Raw genomic sequence first — 12,074 nt, 5'->3', positions numbered from 1 at the left:
TTGGATTTTGTCAAATGCTTTTTCTGCATCAATTGATATGACTATGTGGTTTTTATCTCTCAATTTGTTTATGTGATGTATCATGTTTAATGATTTGCGGATATTGTACCATCCTTGCATCCCTGGGATAAATCCTACTTGGTCATGGTGTATGATCTTTCTGATGTACTGCTGGATCCAATTTGCTAGAATTTTGTTGAGGATTTTGGCATCTATATTTATGAGTGATATTGGCCTATAATTCTCTTTCATTGTGTTGTCTTTATCTGGTTTTGGTATTAGGGTGATGCTGGCTTCATAGAATGAGTTTGGAAGTGTTCCTTCCTCTTGAATTTTTTGAAATAGTCTGAGGAGGATAGGTTTTAGTTCTTCCTTGAATATTTGGTAAAACTCCCTTATGAAGCCGTCTGGCCCCGGGCTTTTGTTTGCTGGAAGCTTTTTAATGACTGCTTCAATTTCTTCCATAGTTATTGGCCTATTGAGGTGTTTAGATTCTTCCTGATTGAGTTTTGGAAGATTGTATTTTTCTAGGAATATGTCCATTTCCTCCAGGTTGTTCAGTTTGTTGGGATAGAGTTGTTCATAATATTTTTTAACAATCCTTTGTATTTCGGTGGGGTCTGTTGTATTTCTCCTCTTTCGTTTCTGATTTTGTTTATTTGGGTCCTCTCTCTTTGCTTCTTGGTGAGCCTGGCGAGAGGTTCATCAATCTTGTTTATCCTTTCAAAGAACCATCTCTTGGTTTTGTTGATCATTTGTATTGTTTCTTTGGTCTCAGTGTTGTTTATCTCCGCTCTGATCTTTATTATTTCCTTCATTCTGCTTACACTGGGCTTTTCTTGTTGTTCTCATTCTAATTTTTTGAGTTGTAGGGTTAGATAATTTATTACCATTGTTTCTTGTTTTTTGCAGTAGGCTTGTAGAGCTATGAACTTCCCTCCCAAGACTGCTTTAACTGTGTCCTATAGATTTTGGATTGTTGTGTTTTCATTGTCATTTGTTGCCATGATGTTTTTTATTTCTTCCTTGATCTCTCTGGTAACCCAGACATTGTTTAATAGCATGCTATTTAGTCTCCAAGTGTTTGATTTTTTTAATTGTTTTTATTGTAGTTGATTTCCAGTTTTATGCCATTGTGATCTCAGAAGATGCTTGATATGATTTCTATCTTCATTAATTTGAAAAGACTTTGCCTGTGTCCTAATATGTGGTCTATCCTTGAAAATGTTCTATGTGCACTGGAGAAGAATGTATATTCTGTAGCTTTGGGGTGAAATGTTCTAAAGATGTCAATTAAGTCCATCTGGTCTAGTGTGTCATTTAGGTTTGCTGTTTCTTTGCTGATTTTTTGTTTAGTTGATTTGTCCAGTGTTGTCAGTGGGTTATTAAAGTCCCCTACTATGACTGTATTGCTATCAATCTCTCCCTTGATATCTTCCAGAAGTTGTTTTATGTATTTGGGTGCTCCTGTATTGGGTGCATATATGTTTACCAGTGTTATATCTTCTTGTTCAATTGCTCCCTTTAGTATTATGTAGTGGCCTTCCTTATCTCTTGTTATGGCCTTTACTTTGAGGTCTATTTTATCAGATATAAGTATCAAAACCCCAGCTTTTTTCTCATTTCCATTTGCCTGAAAAATGTTTTTCCATCCCTTCACTCTCAGTCTGTGTGAATCCTTTGTTCTGAGTTGGGTCTCTTGCAGACAGCAAATATATGGGTCTTGTTTTCTTATCCATTCAGCTACCCTATGTCTTTTGATTGGTGCATTTAATCCATTTACATTTAATGTTATTATTGACAAGTACATGTTTGTTGTCATATTTTTCCTTAATGTTTGTGTTTCTTCTTGCCTTTCTCTTTCTTCTTTTTACAGCAGTCCCTTTAGCATTTCTTGCATTGCTGATTTGGTAGTGACAAACTCTCTTAGCCCTTTTTTGTCTGTGAAGCTCCTGATTTCACCTTCAATTTTGAATGATAGCCTTGCTGGGTATAGTGTTCTTGGGTTCAGTCCCTTGCTTTGCATCACTTTGTAAATTTCAGTCCATTCCCTTCTGGGCTGGTGTGTTTCTGTTGAGAAATCCATTGACATTCTAATAGGAGAACCCTTGTAGGTAACTTTCTGTCTCTCTCTGGCAGCCTTTAAGATTCTTACTTTGTCGTTGGTGTTTGCCAATTTAATTATGATGTGTCATTGTGTCGGTCTTTTAGGGTTCATCTTGTTTGGGACTCTCTGTGCTTCTTGGACTTGCATGGTCTTTTTCTTGCCAATATCAGGGACGTTTTCTGTCATTATTTCGTCAAACAGGTTTTCTATTCCTTGCTTCTCTTACTCCCCTTCTGGTACCCCTATTATGTGAATATTGTTTCATTTTGTGTTGTCCCAAAACTCCCTTAAGCTCTCCTCTTGCTTTTTAAGTCTTTCCAGTTGCTGCTGTGTTTGTATGTTTTTTCCTACCTTGCCTTCTAATTTGCTGATGCGGTCCTCAGCCTCTTCTAGTCTACTGTTTAAGCCTTCCATTGTGTTCTTTATTGCAGCTATGTCGTTCTTCATCTCCTCTTGGTTCCTTTTCATGTTGGCGACATTCTCATTCAGCTCCTTATAATTCTCATTGAGTTGTGTGTATTTGTCATCCAGCCGTTTAAACATCCTTATAACCATTACTCTGAATTCTTTCTCTGATAAGCTGCTAACCTCAATTTTATTTAACTCCCTTTCTGGTGATTCCTCTTTTTCTTTCCTTTGGGTATTGCTTTTTTGTCTTCCCATGTTTTCCTGTAAAGTTTTAATTGTAGATCCAATTGCTTTGCTACCCAGGTTCTTTTGGGGATGGTGCTACTGGTGTAATCTCTCAGTTCTCCTGGGCTTGGTAATCTAGTGTTGCTCCCTACTTGAGGTATTTGGGTTCTCTTGATGTAGGCCTGTGAGTTTGAGAGGCACAACTGCAGTGTCTAGAATCAGCAGCCATGGAGGGGAGTGTCCCAATTTTTGCTGTCTTGCACCCTTAATTGAAATCATGTGTGCCCAGCGGGGACTCACAGTGGCACCCAGGAACTGTCTGTTGGGGTGATGGGGCTCAGGGGGCCTGCACTCTGGAAAGGTGTGACTGTGGTGTCCAGAGATCTGTAGTTGTGGGGTGGGCAGACTCAGCTTTTGCTCCTGCACCTGTGGTGGATAGGCGCTCACTCTCAGTGACAGCTCACAGGGGCACCCGCGGTGGTACGTTTGCCTGCGAGGCACACTCTGAAGCTCTCTGAAGGGCTCTGGCAGTGTAGCCGTGTAATTGAGGTGCCTGTGGGCAGGTATCCAGGATGAGTGAATTCAAAATTTCTACTGCTGGGGGGGAGTGCGCCCCTGTTTGTCCAAGATCACACCCAGGGAGAGCTCACAGTGGCTCCCACAAGCGCCCTGTGGGTAGATGGGCTCAGGGTCCTGCTCCTTGGAAATGTGCGCATGTGGAGGTACCTTTGCCTGCACAGAGCTCTGGCGCACTCTGAGGGGCCCTAGCACTGAAGTTGCACAGCTGGGGTGTCCATGGGCAGTTATTCAGAAAGAGGGAATTCAGGATTTCTACTGCGGGGCAGTGCGCCCTTGTCTGTGCATAATCACACCCAGCAGAGTCTCACAGCTGCTCCCCCAAGCACGCTGTGGATAGATGGGCTCAGGGACCTGCTTGTTGGAAATGCACATCTGTGGAGGTGCCTTTGCCGGCACAGAGCTCTGATGCACTCTGAGGGGCCCTGGCACTGAAGTTGCACAGCTAGGGTGTCCGTGGGTAGTTCTTCAGGAAGAGGGAGTTCAGAATTTCTACTGCAGGGCCGTGCTCTCTTGTCTGTACAAAGTCACACCCGCAGGGGCTCCCAGTGGCTCCCAGGTGCTGCCTATGGAGTGATGTGCCCTGGATGCCTGCGTGCGCTGGAAACACGCGAATGTTTTGTCCAGAGTTCTGCCGCTGGGGAGGGGGAGATTGCACTTACTGTTGCCGAGCGGTGCACCTTTGGAGGTGGAGGTCCCAGGGTCTGCAGGTCTGCGAGTGGGGCAGCAGGATTTTGGCTGGAGTGGCTGCTGGGTCGCGGGGCAGTTCCAAGACCTGTCTGGTTGGTGGTGCTGATGAGTTCCTAAAAAAGGTCTTTCTTCCCTTCAAGATGGTGTGGGCTCTGTGCCAGAGTCCTGCAGTCCGGGGAGTGCCCGCAGCGGTGGTAGTCTCTCCTTTTCTAAGAGAACCTGGTCTGCCAGCCCCTGCTGCTCCTACGGGGCTTTAACTGTCCCTTACTCACTCACACAGTCACCACACACATCCACACACTCTTCTTTCATACCCTCACTCACTCACTTCCTCTCCCTCACCTCCGTCCTGCCAGCCGCCACCTTCTCCAAAATCGCGCACATGGTATTTTGTCTCTATGGTCTTTTTATACACCAATAATGAACTCACAGAAAGAGAAATGAAAAAAACAATCCCATTTACCATTGCACCAAAAAAAAAGTAAGATACCTAGAAATAAACTTAACTAAGGACATAAAAGACCTGTACTCAGAAAACTACAGGATATTGAAAAAAGAGATAGAGGAAGACATAAACAAATGGAAGAACATACATGTTCATGGATTGGTAGAACCAAAATCATTAAAATGTTCATACTACCTAAAGCAATCTATAGATTCAATGCAATCCCCATTAAAATACCAACGGCATTATTTCAAAGATCTAGAACAAACTCTCCAAAAATTCATCTGGAATAATAAAAGACCCCGAATAGCCACAGCAATCCTGAGAAAGAAGAACAACATTGGAGGGACCATAATACCAGATATCAAGCTATATTACCAAGTCACGGTTCTCAAAACTGCCTGGTACTGGCACAAGACATATAGGCCAATGGAACAGAACAGAGAACCCAGAATTTGACCCAAGCCATTATGCTCAATTAATATTTGACAAAGGAGGTAAGAGCATACAATGGAGTTAAGATAATCTTCAATAAATGGTGTTGGGAAATTTGGTCACACATGCAAAAAAAAAAATGAAACTAGATCACCAACTTATACCATACACAAAAACAAACTCAAAATGGATAAAGGACTTAAATATAAGATGGGAAAACATAAAAATCCTACAAGACTCCTACAAGGCAGCAAAATAGCAGACATATGTTGTAGCAATATCTTTACAGACACAGCCCCTAGGGCAATGGAGACTAAGGAGAAAATAAACAAATGGGACTACATCAAAATAAAAAGCTTCTGCACAGCAAAAGAAACCATCAACAAAACAACAAGAAAGCCCACTGTATGGGAGAACATATTTGCCAATGATATTTCAGATAAGGGTTTAATCTCCAAAATTTACAGATAATTCATACAACTTAACAAAAGGAAGATAAAATGATCCAATAAAAAAAACGGGCAAAGGACCTAAATAGATACTTTTTGAAAGAGGACATATAGAAGGCTAAGAGACATATGAAAACTTGCTCAAAGTTACTAATCATCTGAGAGATGCAAATCAAAACAACAATGAGGTACCATCTCACACCTGTCAGAATGGCTATTATCAACTGATCAACAAACTGACAAGTGCTGGCGAGGATGCAGAGAAAAAGGAACCCTCATGCACTGCTGGTGGGAATGCAGACTGGTGCAGCCACTGTGGAGAACAGTATGGAGTTTCCTCAAAAAACTAAAAATGGAACTCCCATTTGACCCAGTAATCCCACTTCCAGGACTATATCCCAAGAAATCAGAAACAGCCATCAGAAAGGACATACCCACCCCTATGTTCATAGCAGCATAATTTACAATAACTAAGATTTGCAAACAGCCTAAGTGCCCAACAGCAGATGAGTGGTACAGCTAAACAATGGAATACTATGACACTATAAAAAAGAAGGAACTTTTACCATTTGCAACAGCATGGATGGACTGGAGAGCATTATGCTAAGCGAAATAAGCCAGTCGGAGAAAGACAAATATCACATGATGTCACTCATATGTGTGATATAATGATCAACATAATTTGATGAACAAGAATAGATCCAGAGACAAATGGCAGGGGAGGGGGCGGTTAGAGAGCAACCAAAGGACTTGTATGCATGCATATTAGCATAACCAATGGACACAGACACTGGGGCAGTGGGGCTTGCCTGGGGTGGAAATGGCTGGGAGGGGGGAGGAGGGGGAAGGGGAGGAGGGGGAAGCAGGGAAAAAGGAGACATATGTAAAACTTTAGACAATAAATAAAAAAAATAGTACATAGTTGTTTATTATCGAGTATTATGTACTGTACTACTGTACGTAATTGTATGTGCTATACTTTTTTTTTTTTTTTAAATATATTTTATTGATATTTTACAGAGAGGAAGGGAGAGGATAGAGAGCTAGAAACATCGATGAGAGAGAAACATCGATCAGCTGCCTCCTGCACACCTCCCACTGGGGATGTGCCTGCAACCAAGGTACATGCCCTTAACCGGAATCGAACCCGGGACCCTTCAGTCCGCAGGCCGACGCTCTATCCACTGAGCCAAACCGGTTTCGGCTATGTGCTATACTTTTATGATTGGCAGTGCAGTACGTTTTTTACACCAGTATCACCACAAACACATGAGTAATGCATTGCACCATGATAGTATGATGGCTACAACATCATTAGGTGATAGGAAATTTTCAGCTCCAATACAGTAATGCCCCACATAAAGTTTAGGTCAGTGATGGACTGCATGTACGACAATGGTATACCATATAGCCTAGGTGTGGAGTAGGCTATAGTACATGCTATGATGTTCATACAACGATGAAATCACCAACACTCTTCTCAGAATGTATTCGTCATTAAGAAGCATGTGACTGTATAATCTCATGGACCACCATTGTGGAAGAGATCATAAACTCATTTAATGGAAGGTACTGAGTAAAACAATGATTTTTCAATGGGAATGCTACTGCCACCTAAGGGAAAGAGTTAGTTGTCACAATGATCAGGGCACTACTACCATTTAGTTAGCAGGAGGCAGGGATGTTGTGTCTTGCAATGCACAAAATAGTCGGCACAAGGAAGAATTGTTCCATTTCTCACAAAATTTTGTATATCACTGCATTAATGAAGGTATATTTATTTGCCGAGTTTTAAAATGCACTCACTTTCCAGGATGGTAGCTACAAAATAAATCATTATTACACTTCGTTATAATCAGATTTTATAAGGGTGTTCACAGTTTGTGAAATCTTACTACTCATAATATTTGCATCAACAATAGGATAGTTACATCAATTTGCATTCATGGCTATAGGCTTCACGATGATTCTACACACGAGGCAATAACGTTTTTGGAACAAATTACTTTCCTTTTATTGCTCCCTTATAATAAAGTTAGGGCATTGTTTTAATACATATAGTCCAGGAGGTATTATAAAATACTGTAATAAGGAGAACATTGGGTGTGACAGTGTTGAGAACATCTATCTAGGACAAAGATAATATATGTAGTTTTAAAAAAAAAAAACTCAAAGGGAGATTTCAACAGACATGAATGGGAAAGTTGCCCTTTCTGAAGATGGACAAAATTTTGTCCTCTTTCTGGGAAGAAAAATTTGAGGGGAGAAAGTAGGAGGAGAGACATGATTGGCCCCTGAAGGCTTCGTGAATATGTAGCCATCCCAGAGAGATGGAAAGTTAAGTTAAAGGCAGGGGTCTCTGGGTCTCTGGGTCTATTTCCCTTTTGGAACCCTGGGAAGATGCCACTTTGCTACTATGCTCCCACACAGAACATGGTAATCACAGCAGAATAGAAATAACAGCGGGGCACGTAGAGGTAGCAGGCCGGAAATGATGGCCCTGGGATTCCGGTGGCTCCAGGTGGAGGATATGGAATGAATCCACACAGTCACAGGTGCTTTTAGTGTGGGAGTCAGATTGCAGCCTGGAATAGCAAGTTAGAAGGCTAGCCACAGGTTGCTTTACTGAGGGTAAGGTGACCCTGAAGCAGAGGCTGTAGGGTGGATGGTCAAAGCCAGGGCCAGATGGAGACTGTTGTGGAGATCAACAGACTGCAGCACCTGCAGAATGGAAGAGGGAACCCTGGCTGCAGCAAGGGTTCAGAGCAGCAGAGCCATCAGGACTAAGTGACCAAGTGAACAGAGATTGTCTCCAAAGCAAACCAAGACCTATCCTGTTGCCACAAGTCCAATGTCCTCCTACATCCGGGAACTGTCCTGCATAGGGGAACAAGGAGAAGAGAGAAACAGCCTGAAAGGCTAAGCCCTCACCCAGAAATGGTGCAGTTAACCCATAAGAAACTGTACTGCCCTGCAGAGATGGGGATAGTGTGAATGCCCAAGTTTCAGCCTTCCCCTCATGCCAAAAACTCCTCCCCTTACTAGACCTGACACTACTCAGCAAAGTAAAAAATAAAAAGAGCAACAAATTTTGGGGCACATCTCCGTTTTCTGGGTACTGCAGCTTTATCCTTCTCTTGAATATGTTTCCCTTTTCCATGTGCCTCAGAAATTGTTCATCCTGAACTTGGACTGTAGGAAGCAAATGGAATGGGAGTCCAGCCCACAGCAGGAGCCTCAGACGATTAAACTAAAAACAAGAATCAGAATGCCATCTACTGGCATGGGAAGGAGCAAAACTGCACTTGGTTTAATTGGGGAAAAGATACAGAAGGAAAACCGTGTTTTATTACTTTGTTATGAAACAATGATAACAACCAGAGAATGAAGAGTTAAATATAAGTAGTATTAAAGTAATTGATTGCAAATAAATAAATTCTCTCTTAACTAGTAAATTTTTCACCTTCATATCTCAATTCTGTATTTGCTACTCAAGGCTCCATCTGGACACAAAAGAGGTAGATGACACAAAAAAGTTGTATTTGTTTTACTGATTTAGCAAACTGTTTTCAAAACAACCTAATCTTGCTCTTGATTCAATCTCTTTTAAAATGTGTTAATAAATTGGTTTGCCTATGTAGAGAAGATGATAGAACACATGATTTGGCTGTCTTCATTTTCTATATATTGGAGGTATATTGGATTTCCTTGCATATTTTTATAGAAGGCAAACCAAAGACTGATGTATTATATTTGTCAACATTGATTGCCATTTTATGATCATTTATATAAATTTTCCTCAGTTAGCTGATGTTAATTCAAATTTTTAAACTTTTTCAATGGAATCATTTATTTCTAATCATCTACTTGTTATTTGAAAAATCTTAACAAAAGGCCAAAAGACATGTGGAAACATACTCTAAGTCACTAATCATCTGAGAGATGCAAATCAAAACAACAATGAGATACCATCTCACACCTGTCAGAATGACTATCAACAAATGACAAGTGCTGGCGAGGATGTGGAGAAAAAGAAACCCTCGTGCACTGCTGGTGGGAAATCCCATCTGACCCAATAATTCCACTTCTAGGACTATATCCCAAGAAACCAGAAACACCAATCAGAGAGGATATATGCACCCCTATGTTCATAGCAGCACAATTTACAATAGCTAAGATTTGGAAACAACCTAAGTGCCCATCAGCAGATGGGTGGATTAAAAAACTGTGGTACATCTACACAATGGAATACTATGCTGCTATAAAAAAGAAGGAACTTTTACCATTTGCAACAGCATGGATGGAACTGGAAAGCATTATGCTAAGCAAAATAAGCCAGTTGGAGAAAGATAAATATTACATGATCTCATTCATATCTATAATAATAAAAGCATAATATGCTAATTAGATTGGACAGCCAAATGACCTTCTGGACGGCCTTCCAGATGACCTTCTGGACAAAGCCAGGGCTGCGAGGGCCGAGCCCCTTGCCTGAATTTCGTGCATCAGGCCTCTAGTGTGGGATATAATGAACAACATAAACTGATGAACAAAAATAGATCCAGAGACAAGGTAACACTGAACAAACAGACCATCCAACCTCAGAGAGAAGGCAGGGGGAGGAAGGGGGGTTAGAGATCAATCAAAGGACTTGTATGCATGCATATTAGCATAACCAATGGACACAGACACTGGGGTGGTGGGGGCTTGTCCTGGGGGGTGGGAGTGGATGGGGGTGTCAATCAGGGAAAACCATAATATTCAAACCATAATATTTTATTAGGTTCTTGATTATGATTCATTAAAATGTCCACAAGATCAAGGTTCATTTTATTACCCACAAATATTCAATTGTACAAGCACCATTTGTTGAAAATATTTTCCTTTACCCAATTAAGTTCCCTTGGAACATTTGTTGAAAACCAATTGGCTATATAGGTGTGGGTTTATTTCTGGGCTCTAAATTCTGTTTATTAAAATATTTGTTTATTTATATGCCAATTCTAAATTCTCTTGATTAATCATTACAGCAATTCTTGATATCAGTGAGTGTGTGCCATCCAGATTTTTCATTTTTAAGTTGTTTTGGCTACTTAGACCCTTTCCATATAAATTTTAAAATCATCTAGTCAATTTTTACCAAAAAATTCTGATGCCCTGGCCCAATGTTAGTTAAGCTCAGTTAGTTAAGCATCATCCCATACACCAAAAGGTCACTGGTTTGATTTCCAATGAAGGTACATGCCCAGTTTGTGGGCTCAGTCCCCAGTGGGGGATGTGCAGGAGGCAGCTGATCAGTATTTCTCTCTCCCATGGATGTTCCTCTCTCTCCCTCTCTCTCCCTCTCTCTAGATAATCAATGAAAACATAAAAAATTGCTGAGATTCTAATTGGGATTGTGTTGAATTCATATATCAATTGGGGGAAATTTATGTCTTAACTAGGGGCCCAGTGCATGAATTTGTACACCTTGAAAGGAATTGTGGGCCATGAGGCTGCGGTGGACACAGGTGTGGGTCTCAGCCCATCATCCACTCCCCCGCCTGGCCCCTCCCACCCACAGCCCCCTGTCCCCTGTCTGCTGGTAGCCCCGCTGCCACCACCACCATTCCCACACACTGACGGCGCAGAGCAATTGGGGCCAGCACCAGTACTGGGTGCAAGTGGGGCCGGCGCCATCAGTGGTAGCTTCTGCCCCAATGGCCCCTCAGGGGGAGATGGAGAAGCCCTGAAGGTGTGAGTGGGGCTCTGGTGCCAGCAGCAGGTGCAAGCAGGGCTGGTGCCGGCAGCAGGTGCAAGCGCTGGGTGGGACCATGGTGCGTGGGAGCAAAGAATTTTCAGTAACCACCAGAGGCTCACCCCAATGACAGCGACCAGTGCCCCACCTGGTCTGGCACCCCCGCTCACCTGTTCCACCATTCTACCACAGCTGATGCCCACTATGTTCTGTAATTGCCCCCTGGTGGTCAGCACATGTCATAGTGACCAGCTGTTCAGTTGTTCCACTGTTCAGTCTATTTGCATATTAGGGTTTTATATCCTATCTAATAAAAGAGTAATATGCAAATTAACGGTCACTCCGCAACAAAATGGCAGCACCCATAAACACAAGATGGCGGCGCCCAGTCCTCTCAGGCCCACCAGAGTCCCCCAGTCCCAGGGAGGGCTGCCGATGAGAGCTGGCAGCGTGTGGCCCGGGCTGTCGGCCTGGGAGGCAGCCGCGCCCCCCACCCCCCAGCGTGATCCGCTCCCAGCCGCGGCCAGGGCTGTGGGCCTGGGAGGCGCCTGCGCCGCCCTCCCCCCCCCCCCCAAGCGATCAGCTCCCAGCTGCAGCCGGGGGGTGTAGGCCTGGGAGGCAGTTGCACCCCCCAGAGAGATCCCCTCCCAGCAGCAGCCTGGGGTGTCAGCCTCCAAAGGGCCTGCGCCCCCATAGAGTGATTCCACACACACACACACCTATAGCCTTGGAACTTCCCTTGCCCCCAGCCGAGTGATTGGAGATGGAGGGCGGTATTTGAGCGATGCTGCCCAGCAAACCTCTCCCATTGGGTGGAAACTTCTGACCGGGTTAGGGAGGTAAATGGGTTTTGTTTAAAATCTTTAGAAACCACAAAGGAAATGTCTCAGGTATGGTTTCACATAGGAAGTAACTTACAACTAATTTCTGAAGGCAAACAGCAACATTGCTAGTTACATTACTGGAGAGTACCCCGAGGTCCAGAGGTTTGCTCTGCAAGGG

Source organism: Plecotus auritus, assembly GCF_963455305.1.
Source record: "Plecotus auritus genome assembly, chromosome: 3".
Lineage (NCBI taxonomy): Eukaryota > Metazoa > Chordata > Mammalia > Chiroptera > Vespertilionidae > Plecotus > Plecotus auritus.
The sequence above is the reverse complement of the archived record's forward strand: the minus strand, read 5'-3'. Positions refer to the sequence as shown.